This window comes from Chiloscyllium punctatum, chromosome 19 (assembly GCF_047496795.1).
Source record: "Chiloscyllium punctatum isolate Juve2018m chromosome 19, sChiPun1.3, whole genome shotgun sequence".
NCBI classification, from domain to species: Eukaryota; Metazoa; Chordata; class Chondrichthyes; order Orectolobiformes; family Hemiscylliidae; genus Chiloscyllium; species Chiloscyllium punctatum.
Window position 1 is genome coordinate 91427864 of NC_092757.1, and position 23169 is coordinate 91451032.

The 23169-nt window shown below is 40.1% G+C and overlaps 1 protein-coding gene across 4 annotated transcripts in view; it reads right to left on the reverse strand.

Moving 5' to 3' along the window:
- bcas3 (BCAS3 microtubule associated cell migration factor) overlaps window positions 1–23169 on the reverse strand; it is a 1192206-nt gene that overhangs the window by 711077 nt on the left and 457960 nt on the right. The gene's annotated exons all lie outside the window — the stretch shown is intronic.

A 23169-nucleotide genomic window follows, 5' to 3' on the forward strand; every position in this document is an offset into this window, starting at 1 on the left:
TTGAAGAAATCCTTCAACAGCCAAGTTGGAATGAATGGCTTGGCTGTACAATTCTATTATTCTAACTGAATTAATTAGATTTTCCTACTTAACAAAACTAATTGTACCATGTGAAGAGCTGAGAGACATTTTGTTGTAATATGTTGTTGTTTGAATGGAATGGAAGAATAATAAAATAGCATTGCTTCAAAATTTCAAATGCCATAAAGAAGAATAAATGGAGTCACTTTTGCTGAACACGTTTCTAGTTTGAAACCTTGTACATCAAGAAAATATCAAAAAAATAGCAGGGATGATCACTGCCATGATTTTCCACATACACTATTAACCCTCTCCCAATTTATAAATATATACAAGGTCACATCAGCTCTCGGGAAAAAGGGCCCAGCCGATCCAGCTTCCCCTTATAATTCAAACCGTTCAGTAGCGGTAACAACCCTGTAAATCTTTTTTGCAACCTTTCCAACTTAATATCATCCTTCCTATAGCAGGAGCATTAATAAGGTGAATAGCCAAGGTTTTTTTCCCCAGGATATGGATGTCCAAAGCTGGAAGGCATAGATTTAAAGTGAGAAGGGAAAGATTTAATAGGGACCTGAGGGGCAATGTTTTCACACAGTGCATGTATGGAAGGAGCAGCTAGAGGCACCTTAAAATGTTTCTATTCCTCACACTTTTCTTCATCCAACCCCATCAGTATATTTTAACAATACACAATTGTGCAGATGGGTAGGGTAGAAGCAAGTACACGTCCAACATTTTAAAGACATTCAGACAGGAACATGGATAGGAAAGGTTTAGAGGGATAAGGACCAAACACAGGTAAATGTGACTAGTTTAGTTTAAAAACCATGGTCGGCGTGGATGAGTTTCCATGCTGTATGACTCTTTGACCCTGGTAGAGAGCTTTAACACATATTTACCAACTGTGGGGACACTCTTACCTCTGAGTTAGAAGGTTGTAGGCTCAAATCCATCAAAAAAAAATCTAGGCTTACACTCCAAACAATGGAAATTCCGCAACTCACCGTTAGAAGTGGAGACTTTTGTGTGAAGCATTAAGTCAAAGTTTTAACTGTCTCAGATAGACTCAGGTGAATGTAAAATATCCAATGGTAATATTTTGAAGATCAGCAGTTATCCACAGTTTCCTCAGGTCAATATTTATATTTAATTCAATACCTCCTCATAAAATAGGTATCTGGTCATATGGCATTGCCATGTGTGGGATCTTGCTACACACAAATGCCATGTTTCCGACATTACAACAGCAACTACAGTTTGGAAGTATTTCATTGGCTGTTAAGTGCATTGGGGCACACTGTAATTGTGAAAGATGCTCTCTAAATGTGAGGTTGCTGTATTTATAGTTAAATAATCTATTATTCTGTTAAGCTTTCTTATAGAGCTAAATTATTTCAATTCTTTCTTTCATTGTATTTTAACTCTCGTATATGAATATAGTGCGTTTTCTTCAAGCCTGGTAGTTTAACCAATCGGATTGCATCTGGAATGCAATGCCTGGCACTTGCTGTTAAAAAAAGAAAATGTTAGGATCGAGGCTACCTTCTTCATATATTTTGAGGCGGTTTGGTCTGGTCGATAACAGGATGCATGTCTAACATTCAGATGCTCCACTTTACCTTCACACACTCACCACTCTGTTAGAGACCTAGTAAAGCTATAATCTTCTTCCCATTCCTAGGTAATCCCATTGAATTTAGGATGATTTTCTTTAACTTTGGATCCCCAAATTGCACACAGGTGGGACAAGTGGTGTCTGCTGAACCGGGTGAATGCCATTTTCCAGACTATGCTGCTCCTTCTGCTGTTCACACATGGTATTCCATCCAGAACTGTGAAGACATTCAAACTAGCACCTTGTGGAGGTTTCTTCTCTATTTTCAGCAGGCTTGTGACATGTTCCCACAAAATGGTAGGAATATTGCATCTTACCAAGAGGTTTTGAGGACATATTTGAGGGTATTTCCTCTGCCCTCCTGGTAACCATTTGCTATGATGAAGCTCTGAGTGGAGAACTTGCTTTGGAAATCTAGTGTCAGGCATGTGGACAAAGTGATCCTCCGAATGGAGCTGGCTACCGGCAAACCATATCTCAACACTGGGAAGACAGCATGATTTTAGAACGTCTAGCCTGCCAGTGGATGGCAGGAATTTGCAGAGTCACTGCTGATACTTCTCAACAGGTTTGAAGTGTCTGCTGTACATTATTCTTATCTCAGACACAACACTGCTGCCTTGCAGACCATACATTTGGTATCGGATTTGAGGTCTTTGTCATCAAACTCATCACTCCTTAGACATCCAAAGGCTGTACTGGCACACTGAAGGTGATGTGCATTTCTTGTCATTGTCTGCTAAGAGAAGGCTGATAGAAACACAGGCTGTTTGGCTCTTCCAGGTAAAAACATTGACTGCAGATGCTGGAAACCAGATTCTGGATTAGTGGTGCTGGAAGAGCACAGCAGTTCAGGCAGCATCCAAGGAGCAGCAAAATCGACGTTTTGGGCAAAAGCCCTTCATCAGGAATGAAAGCAGAGAGCCTGAAGCGTGGAGAGATAAGCTAGAGGAGGGTAGGGGGTGGGGAGAAAGTAGCATGGAGTACAATAGGTGAGTGGGGGAGGGGATGAAGGTGATAGGTCAGGGAGGAGGATGGAGTGGATAGGTGGAAAAGAAGATAGGCAGGTAGGACAAGTCATGGGGACAGTGCGGAGCTGGAAGTTTGGAACTAGGGTGAGGTGGGGGAAGGGGAAATGAGGAAACTGTTGAAGTCCACATTGATGCCCTGGGGTTGAAGTGTTCCGAGGTGGTGAGGGAGCGGCGGTGAAGGAGGCCCAGGACCTCCATGTCCTCGGCAGAGTGGGAGGGGGAGTTGAAATGTTGGGCCATGGGGCGGTGTGGTTGATTGGTGCGGATGTTCCGGAGATGTTCCCTAAAGCGCTCTGCTAGGAGGCGCCCAGTCTCCCCAATGTAGACGAGACCGCATCGTTAGCAATGGATGCAATAAATGATATTAGTGGATGTGCAGTAAAGCTTTGATGGATGTGGAAGGCTCCTTTAGGGCCTTGGATAGAGGTGAGGGAGGAGGTGTGGGCGCAGGTTTTGCAGTTCCTGCGGTGGCAGGGGAAGGTGCCAGGATGGGAGGGTGGGTTGTAGGAGGGCATGGACCTGATCAGGTAGTCATGGAGGGAACGGTCTTTGCGGAAGGGGGAAAGGGGTGGGGAGGGAAATATATCCCTGGTGGTAGGGTCTGTTTGGAGGTGGCGGAAATGTCGGAGGATGATTTGGTTTATGCGAAGGTTGGTAGGATGGAAGGTGAGCACCAGGGGCATTCTGTCCTTGTTATGGTTGAAGGGGTGGGGTCTGAGGGCGGAGGTGCGGGATGTGGACAAGATGCGTTGGAGGGCATCTTTAACCACGTGGGAAGGAAAATTGCGGTCTCTAAAGAAGGAGGCCATCTGGTGTGTTCTGTGGTGGAACTGGTCGCCTACTATGCCATTTAATATGATCACACAACTCAGCTGATCACACAACTCAGTACTCTATGATCCTGCTTTCTCCCCATACCCTTTGATCCCTTTAGCTCCAAAAATATATATTGTTTAGAATTCCTACAGTGTAGAAGCAGGCCATTTGGCCTATCAAGTCCACACTGACCCTCTGAAGAGCATGCCATCCAGACCCAACCTCTACTTTATCTCCCTAACCCCATATTTCCCCATGGCTAATCTACCTAGCTTGCAAATCCCTGGACACTATGGGCAACTTACCATGATCAATCCACCTTATCTGCACATCTTTGGACTGTGGGAGGAAACCCATGCAGACACGGGGAGAATGCGCAAACTCCACACAGACAGTTGCCTGAGGCTGGAATCGAACCTGGGTCCCTAGCACTGTGAGGCAGCAGTGATAACCACTGAGCCACCATGCCACACCATATCTAATTCTCTCTTGAAAACATTCAATATTCTGGCCTCAACCACTTTCTGTGCCAAAGAATTCCACAGTTCACCCAAATGTATCCTCATCTCAGTCCTAAGTATTTTAACAAAGAACAAAACAGCACAGGAGCAGGCCCTGTAGCCCACCAAGTCTGCACCAACACAAGACTCCTTTCTAAACTAAGAACCTTTTGCACCTATGCGGTCTATTCCTTGCCTATTCATGTATCTGTCAAGATGCCTCTTAAATGTTGCTATTGTATCGACTGCTATCACCTCTCTGGCAGCACATTCCAGGCACTCACCACCTTCTGTATAAAAAACTTCATCTTAAACATTCCCCTTTTACCTTAAACCTACATACCCTAATAACTGACATTTGTACCCTAGCAAAAAGACTCAGACTATCCAATCTATCCATGCCTCTCATGATTTTGTAAACTTCTATCAAGTCACCTTTCAATCTTCCACACTTAAGTGAAAACAAACCAAGTTTGTCCAATCTGTCCTCAGAGCTAATACCTTCCAAACCACGCAACAACCTGGTAAACTTCTTTTGTCCTCTCAAAAGCCTCCAAATTCTTCTTGTAGTGTGGTGACCAGAACTGTTTGCTATATTCCAAATATGGCCTAACTAAAGTTCGATACAATTGCAACAAGATTTGCCAATTTTTATACTCTTTACCTGACCAACGTAGGTAACCATGCATTTGCCTTCTTCACCACCTTACCCACTTGTGATGCCACTTTCAGGGAACTGTGGATCTATGAACTTGATTTCTCTGTATGCTAATGTGTCTAAAGGTTCTGCCATTTACTGTATACTTTACTCCTGCATTATACCTTCCAATATGTATCATCTTGCATTTGCCAGGATTAAGATCCATGTGTCATTTTTCTGCCCAAGTTTCCAGCCAACCTATATCCTGCTATATTATCTGACAATCCGCTTCACTGTCTGCAGCTCCCCCAATATTTGTGTCATCCTCAAACTTACTAATCAGATCACATACATTCTCCTCGTACTCACTTATATGTATTACAAACAACAGGGATCCCAGGACTGATCCCTGCGGACCACTACTGACCACAGATCTCCAGTCAGAAAAATCACCCTTTTACTGCTATTCTCTGTCTTCTATAACCAAGCCAGTTCTGTATCCATCTTACTAGCTCACCATAGATCCCATGTAACTTCACCTGATGTATCAGCCTGCCATGAGAACCCTGTCAAAGGCCTTGCTGAAGTTAATGTTGACAACATCCACTGTTTTGCCCTCATTAATCATCTTTGTCACTTCCTCAAGAAACTCAATCAAGTTTGTGAGACATGACATTCCCTGCACAAAGCCATGCCGCCTATTGCTAATGAGTCCATATTTTTCCAAAAGTGAGCAAATCCTCTCCCTAAGTATCTTCTCCAATAATTTCCCTACCACACACCGGTCTGTAATTTCCCAGGTTATCCCTGCTGCACTTCTTAAACAAAGGAACAATATTGTTATTTTCAAGTCTTCTGAGACCTCTCCTGTGGCTAAAGAAGATACAGAGATTTTGTACAAGACTCCAGCAATTTCCTCATCTGCCTCCCTCAACATTCTGGCATATATCTCATTAGGGCCTAGGGGTTTTCTAAATTACGCAACACCTTTTTTATATCAACATACCCATCTCTAGATTCACCATCCATCATGCCCTTCTCCTTTGTGAATACCGAGGCAAAGTATTCGTTGCAGACCTCACAGACTTCCTCCTACTCAATGCATAAATTCCTTCCCTTGTCCTTGAGTGGACCTAGCCTTTCCCTAGCTGCCCTCTTCTATAGGAATAAAATGCCTTGGGATTTTCCTTAATCCTGTTTGCAAAGGATATTTCATGGCCATTTTTAGCCCTCCTAACTCCTTGTTTAAATTATTTCCTGATTTTATATTTTTTGAGGGTTCTGTCTGTCTTCAGTTTACTGGCCCTTACATATGCCTCCTTTTTCTTTTTGACTAAACTCATAATTTCTATCGTCATCTAAAGTTCCTGAATCTTGCCATTCTTATCCTTCAATTCATCAGCAATGTACTGTTCATGAACTTTAATCAACTGGCCTTTAAAAGATTCCCAGATGTGGATTAACCGTCAAACAGCTGCCCCCAATTTACATTCCCCAGTTCCTGCCTAATATTGTCATAGTTAGCCCTTCCCCCAGTTTAGTACTTTCAGCCGAGAACAACACTTATTCTTATCCATAAGTAACTTAAAACTAACGGAATTATGGTCACTGTTCCCAAAATGGTCCCGCATTGAAACTTTGATCACCAAGCCAGGCTCTTTCCCCAATACCAGGTCTCATATGGCCAGTTGGACTATTTACATACTGCTTCAAAGAACCTTCCTAGAAGTACTAACAAACTCCACCCCCATATAAGCTCCTGGAACCAAAGGAGTCCCAGTCAATATAGGGGAAGTTAATATTACTCACCACAACAATTTATTATTTCTACACTTTTCCATGATCTGTCCACATATCTGTTTTTCCATCACCCACTGACTGTTGGAAGGCCTGACGTACAACCTTATCAAGGTAATTCCATGCTTCCTATCCCTGAGCTCTTCCCATATTGCCTGACTGGATAAGCCCTCCAAGGTGTTCTCCCTCAGTCTAGCTGTGATATTCTGTCTAATCAGTAGCTCAACTCCCCCACATTTTCTGCATCCCTATCTCACCTGAAACATCTGAATCCTGGAACATTAAGCTGCTAATCTTGTCCTTCTCTCAACCAAGTCGCTGTAACAGCTACAACGTCATAGTTATATACACTAATCCAAGCTCTAAGTTCATCTGCCTTACCTGTCATACACCTCACGCCAAAACAAATACAGTTCAGACCGCCAGTCCTGATGTGTTCAGTAATCTCTCCTTGTCTGTTCTTCTTCTTAGTCTTATTGGCATTAGTCTCTAAGCTGTCTCCTTAAACTGTGACTCCTAGTTCTGGACTCCCCAGTTGTCAAGAACTTATTCCATCATTCACACTGTCTGGTCCTGTTAGAATCTTACAGTTTTCTATGAGATCTCCTCTTATTCTGATGAGCTCTAGTAAGCATAATTCAAATCATGTGGAGTTCTGAGGAAGGGTCACTTGACCTGAACCATTAACTCTGATTTCTCTCCACAGATGCTGCCAGACCTGCTGAGCTTATCTCGCAATTTCGGTTTTTGTCTCTGAATTACAGCATCCATAATTCTTCGGTTTCTATAATTCCAAGCAACCCAGCCTTTCTTCATATGTTAGTCCTACCATTCCAGGAAACTGTCTGGTGAATCTTCCTTGCACTCCCTCCATAGCAGAACATCCTTCCTTAGAAAAGGAAACAAAAACAGCACATAATATTCCAGGTGTGATCTCACCAAAGCTCTGTGCAAATACAGAAAGACATCTTCCTCTCCTTGAATCTTCTCGCTATGAAGGCCAATACACGATTTGCATTCTTCACTACCTGGTGCACCTGTGCGCTTAGTTTTAACAACCGGTAAGTAAGGACACCTAGCTCTCATTGTACTTCCTTTCTCAATCTACTGCCATTGAGATAATAATCTGCCTTCCTGTTTTTGTTACCGAAGTGGATGACCTCAAACTTATCTACATCATACTTCATCTACAATGCATTTGCCTACTCATTCAACTTGTCCGAATCAGAGTGAAGATATGGGAGTTGATCCACATTGCCCAGTGACTTGCCATGGATTTTGATAGTTGGGAGTGAGTGTGATATGATGGGAGCAAGCAGTATCTTTGTCTTCCAAATGTTTAGCCTAAGGCCCATTCTCTCATATGCTTCTGTGAAGGCACTGATGATAATTTGCAGCTTGGGTTCTGAGTATGCAAAGATATATCTGCATATTAATGCCGTACAGCTGAAGACTAATTAAATTCCAGCATACCTGGAAGTATCAGGGAACAGTTATAGTCCCTGGAGGCAGTGTCTCAGGAGCAGATTGGGGAACCGGTGCTCCTGACCGGGTTGGAAGTACTTACAGCCTGCCTGGTTCCACCTGTAGCTGCAGGCTGTCCTTTGAAAGGGTTCTTTTGGAAGGGTTCTTCACCCACAATGGTTGCCTGGTTTTTGAGGACATTTTAAAATTTGCCCATTATCCTTAATTGGATAGTGAGCTTGGAGCTCAGTTAGTTCATGTCCAGATGGCTAGAATATGATGCAGAATGATGCCAACGATATTGGTGTAATCCTTGTACCATCTGTGGTAATTCATCAAAGCCTTGTCTTGCTTGCAAAGCAGTGTGCCTCAAGATATATATAAGCAATTGTCTCTCTCTGATGGTAAGAGATGGATATGATGCAGTGTAGAAAATGGTTAATTACCTAACCGAACGATAGTGCTGGCCCTCTGGCTATTTTGGGAAAATTACAAATGAATGACTTTGGACCTAACATTGGGGATCAGACGCTCAGAGGGAAAATCTTACACAAGGCTACCATAAATTTTATATTGCAGGTAACCTAGGATAAGAGTGGGGTTAGGTACAATTAGTTGTTTGCCAACAACTCCACACACAAAGCTTCACTTTTGATTTATAGCCATTTGTCAGGTTGCATGCTTAGTTTCAGTATATTTAGTCAATTCTCTTCGGAAACTCATTCTGCAGATGAAGTGTTTCTCAAACAAAGACTCTTTCATTGTTAGATGATGTAATTTCAATCCCCTGAAAAGCAGTTACTGCAGCTCAGTGTAAGGCAGAAATAACTTGATCCAGTGATATATATGAGTATTGGAATCTCACTCTTAGTAACTTTGATACAGGTCATACTTTTTCACCATAATAAAATAACTCACAGGTGATCATGACACCAATATGAGCGAAAGAACATCCTGTAGATTTCTGGAATGTAGATTTGATTAGTATGTATGCATTGTTACAACAACCATTCTTAACATTGATTTAACATCATTGGACTTTGGCCTTCAAACAATAAACTGCAAGTAGAAATCATTGTTACCAATTGAAATTTGCAGTGCAATCATACTAACTGAGCAGTACAATAAGTGGAAGAGCCAGACCTGTCTCTCTAAAAGGAAAAACTAGAGAAAGGTTGACAGAGCTGTTTGGTACCAAAGTTACCAAATATTTCAATAGGGTGGATGTGGAGTTAAGTCTTCAGCTTTCTTGATTCCACACTTTGCAATTCCCTGCATCAGTAACTATTTTGCTTCCCCTTCTTTAAGGCATTTCATAAAATCAACCTTTTGACACTAATACAGTACTACTAATACAGTACTACTTTTCAAGGCTGGCACCCTTTGATGCCATTAGAGGTAATGGCTGCGTTCCAAATTTCAGAAGAACTCAAGAGTGTCCAACATGTTCTGCTACATTTACCTTACCTATCACTTCATAATTTGTTGGCGCCAGGAGTTGAATTTGTCCTGGCGAGTGAGTAAAAAATTCCAATGTAACATCATAGTGCACAATGGATTCCATGGTGTATTGGGGAGTTATAGTGATACCAAAGACAATGAAAACCTACAGCATGGTTATTTTGGTCAGGGCTAGTTCTGAGAACACAGTAAAGAGTAATATGACATCCTCCATGTCCTTCCTCTCAAGTTCAGATGGTTGTAAAAACCTCTTGATGTTTTAGCATTTTTACATAACTATTTTTCAAGTAGAGTATCTAGTGAATAATGACAGCTTAGTCTTCATGATGGACATGCATGTCAGTTGAGTTCAACTTCCAACCATTCATCCATCAATGTATACATTCAAGCTTCCAAGTAGGTTCATGACACTGCAATCAGAATAAGGAACGTGAATAAGGAACATGAATAACATGAATAAGAATCAGAATAAGGGATAAGGCAAATTTTTCCAAGAGCTATTGTCATAACCCAGCTAGGGATGGCTAACTCAGCTAGGTATGCCATTCCTCAATCTTCCAAGAGTACCACGAAGCCTCTAAGAATTAACAATTAATTTCTATGACTTTGCTGTGGGCAACACCTAGGAGAAAAACTACCGGGCTATCGTATTTCTTTTCTACATTTTCTGATATGGATATTGGGGGTGGGATGGTTGGATGGTGTAGGTCATGTGATGACACTCTAAGAATATCACCAACCAGAAAGGGCAACCCTACACTGAGAACAAACTAGTATACAGGGTTCTCATTATGTTTCATATTGCTCCACCAGGCTGTGATTTTATCAACAATGTCACAAGGAGAACTTCCAATTTGATTCTGGTTTCACAGAACCACAATGACGATATGAATAGAGAACTGAAACTCAAGTGCAGATGAAAACCAGTCTAGCTTAAGCAGCAGTCACTTACACGTTAAACTACTACAGGATTCCCCTTTAATTCAGATCAGCTACGACTCTGTAATCAATCTGAATTATACACAGGGGAGTGAAAAGCTCCATATAAACAGAGTCTCCAAATGTAGATAGAGAGACAGACAGGGATCAGATTAATGGTGACATGCCACTGCACTGAATGACTTGATCAAAGAGTCAGTCACTCAGCTATGAACCAGGGCCAAGTACTAACTTCAGTCTGGGTTTCAAAACAGTCCCTACTTAACTAATAGCCGGCTGTGATAAAAATCTCAACAAAAATTCCAGTCATGCACAGCAGACAAAAAAACTGCATTCACTGTCATGTGCATTTAAATCTGTGCCTGCAAGCTCTGCAAAGTAAAAAATTTTAATCAGTTACCTCTGACAGACGTTTGGCTATATGATTGTCACATTACTATGAATGCCATATTCAGCAGATGGGGGAACTGGGGAATAATCCATGCTGACTCTTTTGAGTCTTAATGACACACACAAACAAGCACCCTGATAAGTGACAAGGATGCCATTTTCCCAATCACTTCTAATAATAAAGACCCACACTTCAATGGAAGCCTTACTTTGGGAGATTAATGAAGAAAAGCTTGTCATGTTCTCAGTAGCTGCCCCATGGTTAGTCTCAGACTCAATACAAGATGAGATTTTTTTTCATTTTCAGCTTTTTTCATCTTCACATCCCAGATCAAAAGAATATACATGACTCAGACACTTTATGCACTCAGCCAACTGAACTTGACATCTTATTTAGACTGAGTGGCGTAAAGAGTCAATGCATACAAGGTTAAATAGCAATAACAATTGCAGTAGACCATATAATGGAGAAGTTCCATTGCAATTTTCACAAACTATGATACTTGTGCATGTGCAGTGAGCTCCCCCCAAAATAATATAAACTGTAGGGTTTTTGGGTAAACAGAGAGAAATACAATTATATATAAACAAAGGGTTTTAAGTGCATACTGAGAAATTTCATTTATGATATACATAAACTATGATATTTGAACAAATATGGTGCCGGACTGAAGATACTGTTGAAGCTTTTCACTGTATTTTACTGTATTATTCACTGTAAAATGCAAGTGACAATGAATAAATCATTCATTCAATCATTCTTGCATTTGAATTCTATTATAATACACAAAATGGTATTTGAGCAGATAGAGATCCATTGTAATATACAAAAATTGTGTATTTTTCTGCACTATACATTTTTTTTATTCAGTGGCTAGATGTTTCAGCACCATGAAAAGAGTAGGAGAGAGTGAGTGAATTAAATGTTATGCTCATTGTTGAATTATACCATCAGATAAAAGTAGAAATATTTTCCATCTATTCTTGTGGAATATAATTTGTTTTCATGTATGAGATCAATCTGTCTTTGAATCATTAAAGACTGACAGGCTGCCTGGAAATATAATAATTTGTCAAAAAATGCAGCTTGTGTTTATGAAAGTTGATGGTATTTTTCATGCTGTGTTTTTACTTTGATCAATAGCATCTTTTAGAAGTGACCAATCTGATACAGAAAGTACTGTAATTACCTCAAAATTCCTCACTAATTAATTGCCTTATAAACACATTCCAAATATATGCCATAGTAACAGGTCACTTAATATCCTTACAGAAAACTGTAAAAAGCCAGTCACATTACAACAAACAACTTACATTTATAGAACATTGTAATGTTCATGTTAAAACATCCTAAGATACACAGCCACCATTGATGAATCAAATAGAATCAGAATTTGGCAAGCGACCAGAAGTGGGTAAGTGAGGAGATCTCAGACAATTGCAGGGCAAGTGGAGGTTATAGTGAGGGGAGGAGAGATGATGGAGAAATTTGAAAACAAGGAAAAGTAGACCAGCTTCAAAGCAGCAAAGTTTAAGCACAGGGGATGACTGACCAACAAACAGGACACAAGTTGTGACAGATCTCCCTCACATACTGTAATATTTATATGCTAATTAAAGAGAAAATCTTGAAAGGAAAATGGTCAATGCCACTCTTGTACAACCTTCTAGAATCTCATTCATAAATACAACTATAAACAAGTTCTATAACTATTTAGAAAGCAGATGTTTAGCAAAGACAAATGTGGTCGAAGTGTGGTGATGGAAAAACAGAGCCAAGCAGCATCTAAGGACCAGGAGAGTTGATGTTTCGGGCATAAGCCCTTCATCAGGAATCAGAAAAGGGCTGCAACAGTCCTGGCATAATGAAGTGGAAAAATGTAACCCCACTATTTGCAAAAGGCAGGAGGCCATTTACCCAAACATCAATAGTAAACAAAATGGTAGATTCTATTGTAAAGAACCTGATACAAGGCACTTAGAACATATTAATGGGGTGAAACAAAGTCAACTTGGAAATCATGTTTGACAAACTTACTTGCGTTTTTTTTGAGGGTGTAACAAGTAAAATAGATGAGGTAGACTAGTGAATGTGGTGTATTTGGATTTTCGGAAAATCCATGATCAACTCCCACCTAAGACACTAATATGAAAAATAGTTTGCTAAATGTACTAGAATGAATTGATAATTTGTTAGCAGACAGGAAAGAGAGTAGGAATAAATGGGTCTTTTTCAAGGTGTAAGGTAGTGCCTCATGGGATTGATGCTTGGGCCTCAGCTCTTCACGATATGCAAATATGAATGATTTGGATGAGGGAATCAAATGTAATATTCCCAGTCTGCTGTGACACAAAATCAGGAAGCATCGTCAGTGGTGAGCAGGATGTAATAAGGCTTCAAGACAATTTTAAACAATTTGATTGAGTAGGCAAATGCATGGCAGACGCAATATTAAGTATTTTAGTGTAAAGTTATCCACTTTGATAGGACAAACATAATAGCATGATGTTATTTAAATGGTGATAGATCAGTGTCTAAAAGGAACTGGGTGCCCTTGTCCAAAGTCAAACAATATGCTGGCTTTATCACAAAAGGATTTTAGTACAGGGAGCAAGGGAATCATACTGGAACAACATAGTGTCTTGGTGAGACCACATTTGGAGCACAGTGTGCAGTTATGGCCTCCTGAACCAAGAAAAGATGTACTTGACATAATTTGGAGATGCCAGTGTTGGACTGGGGTGTACAAAGTTAAAAATCATTCAACACCAGGGGGTATAGTCCAACAGGTTTAATTGAAAGCAATAGCTTTCGGAGCACTGCTCCTTCATCAGGTGAAGGAGCCTGATGAAGGAGCAGCGCTCCAAAAGCTAGTTCTTCCAAATAAACCTGTTGGACTATAAGTTGGTGTTGCGTGATTTTATACTTGACATAGACAGAGTGCAGAGAAGGTCTATCAGATTGATTCCTGAGATGGCAGAGGACTGTCATATGAGCACAGATTGTGTCGTGTTGGAGTTCAGTGGATTTAAACCAACGAACAAGAGGAACCCTAACATCTATGCCCTCTCCCAAACCATGCACATACATATCCTCACTAGAAACATCACCAGGTAGCATCCAATTATTGAAACAATTCAAGGGCTTTTCATTCATACTTTATCTAGGTTATTCCACACATTGTAGTGCTGCACTGTTCAAGCTGTTCCCACCTTTTTAATGAGACATTGAAGTGAGGCCCCATCTGCCTGCTGATGTAATTGATCAGTTGGCATTTTTGAAGAATGGGTCAGCAGTTGTATTCCTCAGCCAACATCATTGAAACAGACTGGGGTAGACATTTGCTTTGGGCAGTAGCATAAAACTTAGATTCATTCAAATTAGGTGTAGAATTAGGCCATTCGTTCCTTTGAACTGGCTGTGCCAGTCAATAAGATCATGGCTGATCTGACCATGGCTTCAACACCACTTCAAGTCCATTGATCCTCTTGTTGATCAAGGATCCAACCAGCTTTGCCTTAAAAATATTCAAATATTCTGTTTCTATAGAGAGTACTGGAGGCAGAGTGTTGCACAGACTCATGACCAGCAAAGAAAAACCTTGTCCTCAACGTTTGCCTTCAATGAGAGATTCCTTATTTGTAAACTGTATCTGCTAAAGTCACAAAGCCTTATGACATGGAAATGGCCTTTCAGCCCAAACTGTCCACACCAGTTATCTATCTACTCTAATCCCACATTTCAGCACTTTGACAGTCATCTTGTATGCTATGGCGTTTTAAATGATCTTCTTAATAATTCTAAAATGTTATGATGGGTCCTGCCTCTACCACCCTTTCAAGCAGTGAGTTTCAGATACCCACCAACCTCTGTGTGAAAGGATTCTTCATTAAATCCCACCTAAGTCTCCTGCCTTTATCTTAATCTATTCTACCCCCCCGCCTCCCCCGGCTACTGGCCTCTCTACTAAGGCAGGTTTCTTCCTATCTACCGTATCCATTCCCCTCATAATTTTGTACATTTCAGTCAGGGGCACTTAGCCTTCTCTGTTCTGAGAAAAATAACCCCAGCCTATTTAGCCTCTCTTCATAGGTGAAATGCTCCAGCGCAGGCACCATCCTGGTGAATCTCTTCTGCACCTTTTCCACAGCAATCACATCCTTCCTATCATGTGGCAACCAGAGCTACACACAGCACTCCAGCTATGGCTGTACAAACATTTTATACAGCTCCATCCTAATTTCCTTGCTTTTGTGTTCAATGCCTTGACTATTAAAGCCAAGAGTCCCAAAGCCTTCTTTATCATTGGATTCACTTGTTCTGTTGCCTTCAATGATCTGTGGATATGTGCACATCCTCTGTACTTCAGTGGTTATTACTATTTGTCAAAATGCCCTTACTTAGTTTTGAATACTATGCTTAAACTCAGTTTTCTCCCTTTCAAACAGGACGTAAAATTCATTCACATTATGGTTGCTGCTACCAAGTGGTGCCTTAACTCTGAAGTTGTTAGTTAATCCTGTCACATTACATGGTACCAAATCTAACACAACCAATTCTCTGCTTGGTTCCAAAATATCTAAGAAACCAACTCAAAAACATGAACTCTATAAATACTTTGTTCAGGCTCCTACTCCCACTCTAATTTTTCTAGTTCATACATAAATTATAATTACTCATGTTTATTGATGCCCCTTTGTCACAAGGATCCAATATTTCTTCTAGTACACTCTGTCCCACATCATGGTTACTATAAGGGAGCATGTAGACAACTCTCACTAGTTACTTCTTCCATGACTATTCCTCATTTCCATTCAAACTGATTCCACATCCTGATCTTCTGAACTAAATGTCTGACTACTGTACTTGATTAGAAGTGCTGCCCCCTACCTTTACCTAGCTTCCTATTTTTCTTGAATGTCACACGCTCCTCAATATTAATCAAACCCTTACCATCCTGAACCCATGTCTCTATTTCAATGTGAGCTACAAATTTGTTTACTTTGTTATGAATACTATATGCATTCAGACATAGAGCCTTTAGATTTGTATTACTGTTACATGTGTAACATCTAGCCTTGATTGTTAATATGTTGCTTAAGTTCTTTTTCCTTTCTGCAACTTCCTGCTTTTTTCTCATTTCCCATAATACTATTTTCTTCTCTGATCTTGTCTCTACTCTTTGATATACTATAGTAAATCCTTTTCAACTGTGAAGTCATAAATCGCTAGTTCGTTTATCTGCACCAAAGAAAAGTAACAACAAAAATCAACAACAGTGGGCAAAAATTATGGATACTCCATTTTAAATTTATTTTTAACAAGCTTCAGACTTGTGAGTTTCATCACTCACGGGGGTTGTCCGGAAAAGAAGCCTCACGAATACAGAGGAATCACTGTACATCTTTCCACATTGGGTTCCTTTAAAACTCTCTTCAACAAAATTGAAACTGCTTTAAAAAATAGGGGAGAATACAAGGATTCGTTTGCAGCTTTGGAAAAGCAAGTGATGCTAATTGGTGTGTATGAAATAATGTTACACTTTGGGGACAGTGAGGTCAAGACAAACTTCCACAATTTTCTACGGGTTCATGACAGCATGGCATAGCAAAAAGCCTCTGATTGGTCAGGTTGCAGCTTACTGCAGAACCAGTGAGGGGAGTGAAATAAAGACAGAAGGAAATTTCCAGAGGTTAGCTGCATTGATTTTTCTCATATTTAGAAATACTAAAAGAAATAATTCAAAATGGACCCAAAGATAGCAAGAAAGACCCTGGGTTCAGCCAAGCAACCAGTGAACTACAAGCTGATCAGCATTGTGCTAATAACATTGAGGGATCACCAAAGAATGAGGATTGTGAAATCAATGATCTAGTTTTGTGATTTTAGACAGGTGATAGAGAACTGTGTTCTTCTAATTTTTTCCCCTCCATTTATAACATTATGTTTTTTTCTCAGCTGCGTATCTGTGTGGAAGTTTTAAAGAGGTCAAATTTAAGAATCATAAATTAGAAATCCCATTTTGTTGAAATTAAATGTTACAATAAATAGTTATTTATAATTGTTATTAAAACAACCTGATATGGTTTGCTTTTCTCCTAGGTAGCAGTCAGCTACAGACAAATTGGGATTTGAGGCAGTTTTATGAACTCTAATATTTATTATAGCTGCAGGAATAATGGGGCTTGATGTCCAGCAGACTACTGCATTGGGTTGTGACAACAGAATAGATTTATTCCAAAGATTTTGAAAAATCCAATGAATGGGCCCATGGTTGATGGGAAATTTTAAAGAGAGCATTAGACTAAAAGAAAAAGCATTTTATCGTGTGAAGTGGCAAGGCGGAAGATTGGATAGAATATAAAAAAAGCAAAGAATGACCAAAAAGTTAATAAAGGGAAAAGTAGAGTCTGAGAGGAAGCCAGCCAGAAATACAAATATAGACAGTAAGAGTTTCTATAACATTTAATAAAGAAGAAATAACAAAGTGAGTTTTGATCGTATAGAGAGTGAGACTGGAGAATTAATAATGGAAAATGAGGAAATGGCAGATATGCTGAACAGGTATTTTGCACCAATCTTTAATATAAAGTATGCAAGAAACATCCCAGAAGTAGTGATAAATCAGGAAATGGAAGGAAGTGAGGAACTTAGGAAAATGACAATCACCAGAGACATGATATTAAGTAAATTAGTGGAGCTTCACAAAATTCCCCTGATTCATGAAAGTGCCAGTAGACTGTAAGATAGCAAATTTAACTCCTTTATTCGTAAAGGATAAAAGATAGAAAACAGAAAATTATGGGCCAGTTATGTCATTTCTATCATACAGAAAACATTAAAAGTATTATTTAAAAAGTCAATTGTGGGTACTTAGATAAATTCAAGGTAATTAGGTAGAGTCAATTTTGTGAAAGATTAATCTTCCTTGACTAATCCATTCTGAAGAGGAAACACGTGCTGCGAAGTAAGGGAACCAGTGGGTGTAGTGTTCTGTTGGTTCTGATATAACACAATAGTTCCAATCTCGTGCAATCTTGTGTTATAAGAAAATTGCATAATATCCACACCATTTAAACTAATGGGGCTGGAACCACACTATTCCCAATACAGGTAAGGAAAGTTTGTGTTCTGCAAATAACGGTCTAAACTCTTCAATTATGTTAAAGCCAATTCACATTGAAGAAACACGCGTTATAGCAGAACTGACTGTACTTAGATTTCCAATAGTGCCACATCAAAGGTTTACTGCAGAAAATAATAACTCATGATACATGGAGTAGCATATAGGCATGGATAGAAGATTGGCTGGCTAATAGGAACAGAGGTAAACATACATTGGTCTTTTTCAAGTTGGCAAGGTGTAATAAATGATATGCCATAGAGATCGGTGCTGGGACCTCAACTATTTATAATTCATATAAATGACCTCTATGAAGAACAGACAAAATTTGTTGCTCACACAAAGATAGTTAGGAAAGTAAGTTGTGAAGAGGACAGAGGAAGCTACATAAGATGGAGAAAGATTGAATGAGTCAGCAAAGATATGGCAAATGGAGTATAATGCAGGAAAATGGGAAATTGTTTTTTTGCAGGAAACATTTTTAAAAATTAACTAAATGGCAAGAGACAGCTAAGTTCTGAAATTCAGAGGGACCTGGATGTCCTCGTGTATGAATCACAAAAGGTTAATATGTAGGTATGGCAAGTAATTAGAGAAACTAGTACTGTTAGCATTTATCGCAAGAGGAATTGAACACAAAGTAGGGAGGATAAGCTTCATTTACATAAGCAAGGTGAGGCCACTGGTGAGGCCACTGGTGTACTGTGCACAATATTGGTCACGTTATATAAGAAAGGATGTAAATTTGCCTGAAGCAGTACAGAAAAGGTTAACCAAATTCATTCCTAGAATGAACAGGTTGTCATATGAGGAATGGTTGGACAGGCTAGGCTTGTAACCACTGGAATTTAGAAAAAATAAGATGTGAATTTATGAAATATTTAAATCCTGAGGAGCTTTGATTTGGTTAATGTGGAAAGGATGCTTCCACTTGGGGAAGAAATTAGAATTAATGGTCATAGAGCCATAAAGTCATACAGCACAGAAATGGACCCTTCGGTCCAACTCACTCGTGCCAACCAGACATCCCAATGTGACCTAGATCCATTTGCCAGCATTTGGCCCATATCCCTCTAAACCCTTCCTATTCATATATACATCCAGACACCTTTTAAATGTTGTAATTCTATCTGCCTCTACCACTTCTTATGTCAGCTCATTCCATTCAAGCACCACTCTCTGCTTGAAAATGCTACCTCTCAGGTCCTTATTAAATCTTTCTCCTCTCGCCTTAAACATATGGAAAAGGGGTTGCCCATTTAAAACAGAGTTAAGGATATTTCTTTTTTCACAGAGGACTGTGAATCGTTGGAACACCCTTTCTCAACAGGGATTGGAAATGCAGTCTTTGAATATTTTTAGGGCAGAGGTCAATAGATTCTTGATAAGCAAGGTGATGAAAGAATATCAGAAACAGGCAGGAATGTGGAGTAATTACATCAGCCATAATCTTACACAATGGTGGAGCAGGGTCAGGGGCTGAATAGCTTACTTCTGCTCCTAAGTCATATTTTACACTGACCAAGGTAAATTTCTATCTTATTATCGAGTCAGTTATCTCATTGCTATCTATGGGATCTTGCTAGTACAAACTGTCTGCCACATTTACCTAAGCTTCAACAGTAACTGCATTTCAAAACACAATGCTGCCTGTGAAACCCGCTACAGGAATGTAAATATCTATATGAATCCAAATCTCAACTGCACCCAATAGCTTTCACCTCTTTTTTTCTCTAAGTACTTCAAGTAGAGTCGCAGGTAGATAGGATAGTAAAGAAGGTGTTTGGTATGCTTTCCTTTATTGGTCAGAGTATTGAGTACAGGAGTTGGGAGGTCATGTTGCAGCTGTACAGGACATTGGTTAGGCCACTGTTGTAATATCGCATGCAATTCTGGTCTCCTTCCTTTTGGAAAGAGGTTGTGAAACTTGAAAGGGTTCAGAAAAGATTTACAAGGATGTTGCCAGGGTTGGAGGATCTGAGCTACAGGGAGAGGCTGAACAGGCTAGGGCTGTTTTCCCTGGAGAGTCGGAGGCTAAGGGGTGACCTTATAGTGTTTTACAAAATTATGAAGTGCATGGATAGGATAAATAGACAAAGTCTTTTCCCTGGGTTGGGGTGTCCAGAACTAGAGGGCATAGGTTTAGGGTGAGAGGGGAAAGATATAAAGGGACAACTTATTCATGCAGAGGGTGGTACATGTATGGAATGCCAGAGGATGTGGTGGAGGCTGATACAATTGCAACATTTAAGAGGCATTTGGATGGGTATATGAATAGGAAGGGTTTGGATGGATATGGGCTGGGTGTTGGCAAGTGGGACTAGATTGGGTTGGGATATCTGGTCGGCATGGACAGGTTGGACCGACGGGTCTGTTTCCATGCTGTACATCTCTATGACTCTTTGACACTTCCTGGGTGCCTTCCTTCTGCACCAAAAAGCCCAAGTTTATCCAGACTTCCATCACAACATAGATCCCTGACATCCTGCACTAAGAAGTGGAGTTCTCTGCACTATTTCCAGGATTTTAGCTATTATACATCGATCCTCCAACTCTCTAATTTCTTGGTGACCAGAGTTGTGTGCAGCATTCAATCTGCCTGAATGCATTAAAGTCATTACCTTCTCTGTATTACTCCATTGTTTTGGCCACATAGTAAAATATCCACTTAAGGTTAAGGATCACAGTTCTGCATCAACTGAACAAGATTAACATTGAAAACCCATATTACTTCATCTATCTTAGCTGATGACCATTTAGGGGAGCAATGTAGATATCAGTGGGCTTACATAGTTTGAGAGTCTGTGGTGTTTGGTTATTTGTCTGCTACATATGTCTGATCTCAATGTCAAAACCTGGTACATAAATCTACCAATTCCATAATGTAAAAGCATTGTGGTATGGAAAGAAATTTCATTTCTGTAGCAAGTTGCTGAACCATGTTTCTTCTTATCTTCTCCTATTATTTGTTTTTACTGGAAATGAAGCTAGTCAACATGTCAAAGTCACTACACTACAACAATAACCAGTTTTACTTCATCAAATATAAAGCATTTTGGGCTACCCGACAGTAGTGAAAGTGGCTGTATAAGTGCAACTCTTTCTTTTTTCGACAACCTAATGGTTCTGAAGAAACCTAACCAACCAGTACATAGTTTTAAATCACATCATTCATTCAGAGGCAAAAGTCAATTCATAACATCTGTTCAAGTCAAGCAACCACAGAGATAAGGTTGGGTCCCCGTGGTCAGTTGGCTAGCTTTATCACACATTATTTGTTCAGGTCAGAGATAAACATGGATTTTAGGCTTTTTAATATTTGTACAAGCTGATCAAAGAGAGAAAATGATCAGGATGTGAATCTAGCTGCTGGTCAGTCACATTATGGACTGTCCACACTTCCTAATACCTGGAGGCTGCCAGTGCAGTAGAATCCATTTACATTCCAAGTGGGCGGCACGGTGGCACAGTGGTTAGCACTGCTGCCTCACAGCGCCGGAGACCCGGGTTCAATTCCCGTCTCAGGCGACTGACTGTGTGGAGTTTGCACGTTCTCCCCGTGTCTGCGTGGGTTTCCTCCGGGTGCTCCGGTTTCCTCCCACAGTCCAAAGATGTGCAGGTCAGGTGAATTGGCCATGCTAAATTGCCCGTAGTGTTAGGTAAGGGGTCGATGTAGATGTAGGGGTATGGGTGGGTACGCTTCGGCGGGGCGGTGTGGACTTGTTGGGCCGAAGGGCCTGTTTCCACACTGTAAGTAATCTAATCTAATCTAAATTTAACTACACCAAAGGCAAAAAAAAAGGAAAAACAAATCTATAGTTGCATAGCTGTGGGTAAATTTATAAAGTGGATTATGGAGATACAGTGTTTCAAAATCTGTGCTTCTGTCTGATTCCTGGAAATGGATGAGGATTAATTGGTGAAAATGGGATATAACTGCAATTAAAACTGTATGTGGAGACAATACTATGGCTTTAAGAGGTGTATTTTCTCCTGGATATTTTTGAAGAGAGATTTTGAGCCTTGGGTATCAAGCTGTCTCCATCAAGCCAATCAAATAAACAGCTTGTGAGGTTTTGGGCTTGTTAAAAGTTGGAACAATAGAAACAGCACGAATGGGTGGAGTCAAGCTCCCACAGAACTGGGGTTTTAGTTTTCTTCTCAGCGGTTGTTGGGGTTTTGAAGCTGCTGTACATCTCTCCCTGATATATCAAAACACTTGAGCTGTCTTCCTCTACCAGAATTTTCTCTTGATGTTCTTTCCTCTGGACTGGAGAAACATTGCATGTTTCTACTTTCTAAAATAATCTATTTTACTGAATTTGTCTTTGTCAAGGGTGTGTTTATGGAATATTACTATATTGGAAGTGTTGCTATTTAGTAGTAAAATAATCTATTATTCTGCTAGATTTTCCAATACAGTTGAAATTATACCAATTCTTTTTTATTTTGTCTGTATTTTAGCTGTAGGGTAAGAAAAAGTCTGTTTTGCTTAAAGCTAAATAGTGTAACCAATCAAATTATATCTGGAACACAGCACCTTACACTTGCCTTTACATAAGATAAAACTTAAGAGTCCAGGCTATCTCTTTGATACATGTGAAGAGGGTTTGATGTAGTCTATGACAATGCATTATTTAAATATCACAAGCAGAAGAGTACGAGTCGAGAGTGTGTTGCTGGAAAGCACAGCATGTCAGGCAGCAGCCGAGGAGCAGAAGAATTGACCTTTTGGGCCAGAGTCCTTCATCAGGAATCAGCCCCATTCCTGATGAAGGGCTCTGGCCCGAAACATCGATTCTCCAGCTCCTCGGATGCTGCCTGACCTGCTGTGCTTTTCCTGCAACACACCCTCAACTCTGATCTCCAGCATCTACAGACCACACTTTCTCCAAGCTGAATAGTATGTTAAGTTTGTCCAGAAGAAAGTGATAAACTATTAAGTCGCTAACTTTAGCTTCTGATGTAAGCTCAATCACTCTCCATATTTAAACACATATTGACTACTCAATAACTGTTGTGCAATCACACCTTTCTAGCCATCAATCTCTACCATAGGTTTTCAAACTGATGGCTCCAAGGCAACTTCTGGCTTTCGAGTCAACATTGTCTTTCTGCCCATCAAGGAATGGACACAATATATTCTCCAAAGTAGCAGCTTAAGAACACTACATTCTTCATCAATTTTCATACATTTGTTTCTGAGTGCTTGTAACTTAGCGAGTGCTTGTAACTGTTTGAATAGGAGAAAGTGAGGACTGCAGATGCTGGAGATCAGAGCTGAAAATGTGTTGCTGGAAAAGCGCAGCAGGTCAGGCAGCATCGTAACTGTTTGAATCGTATGTCAAAGCCCTACATAAAAGTTTGT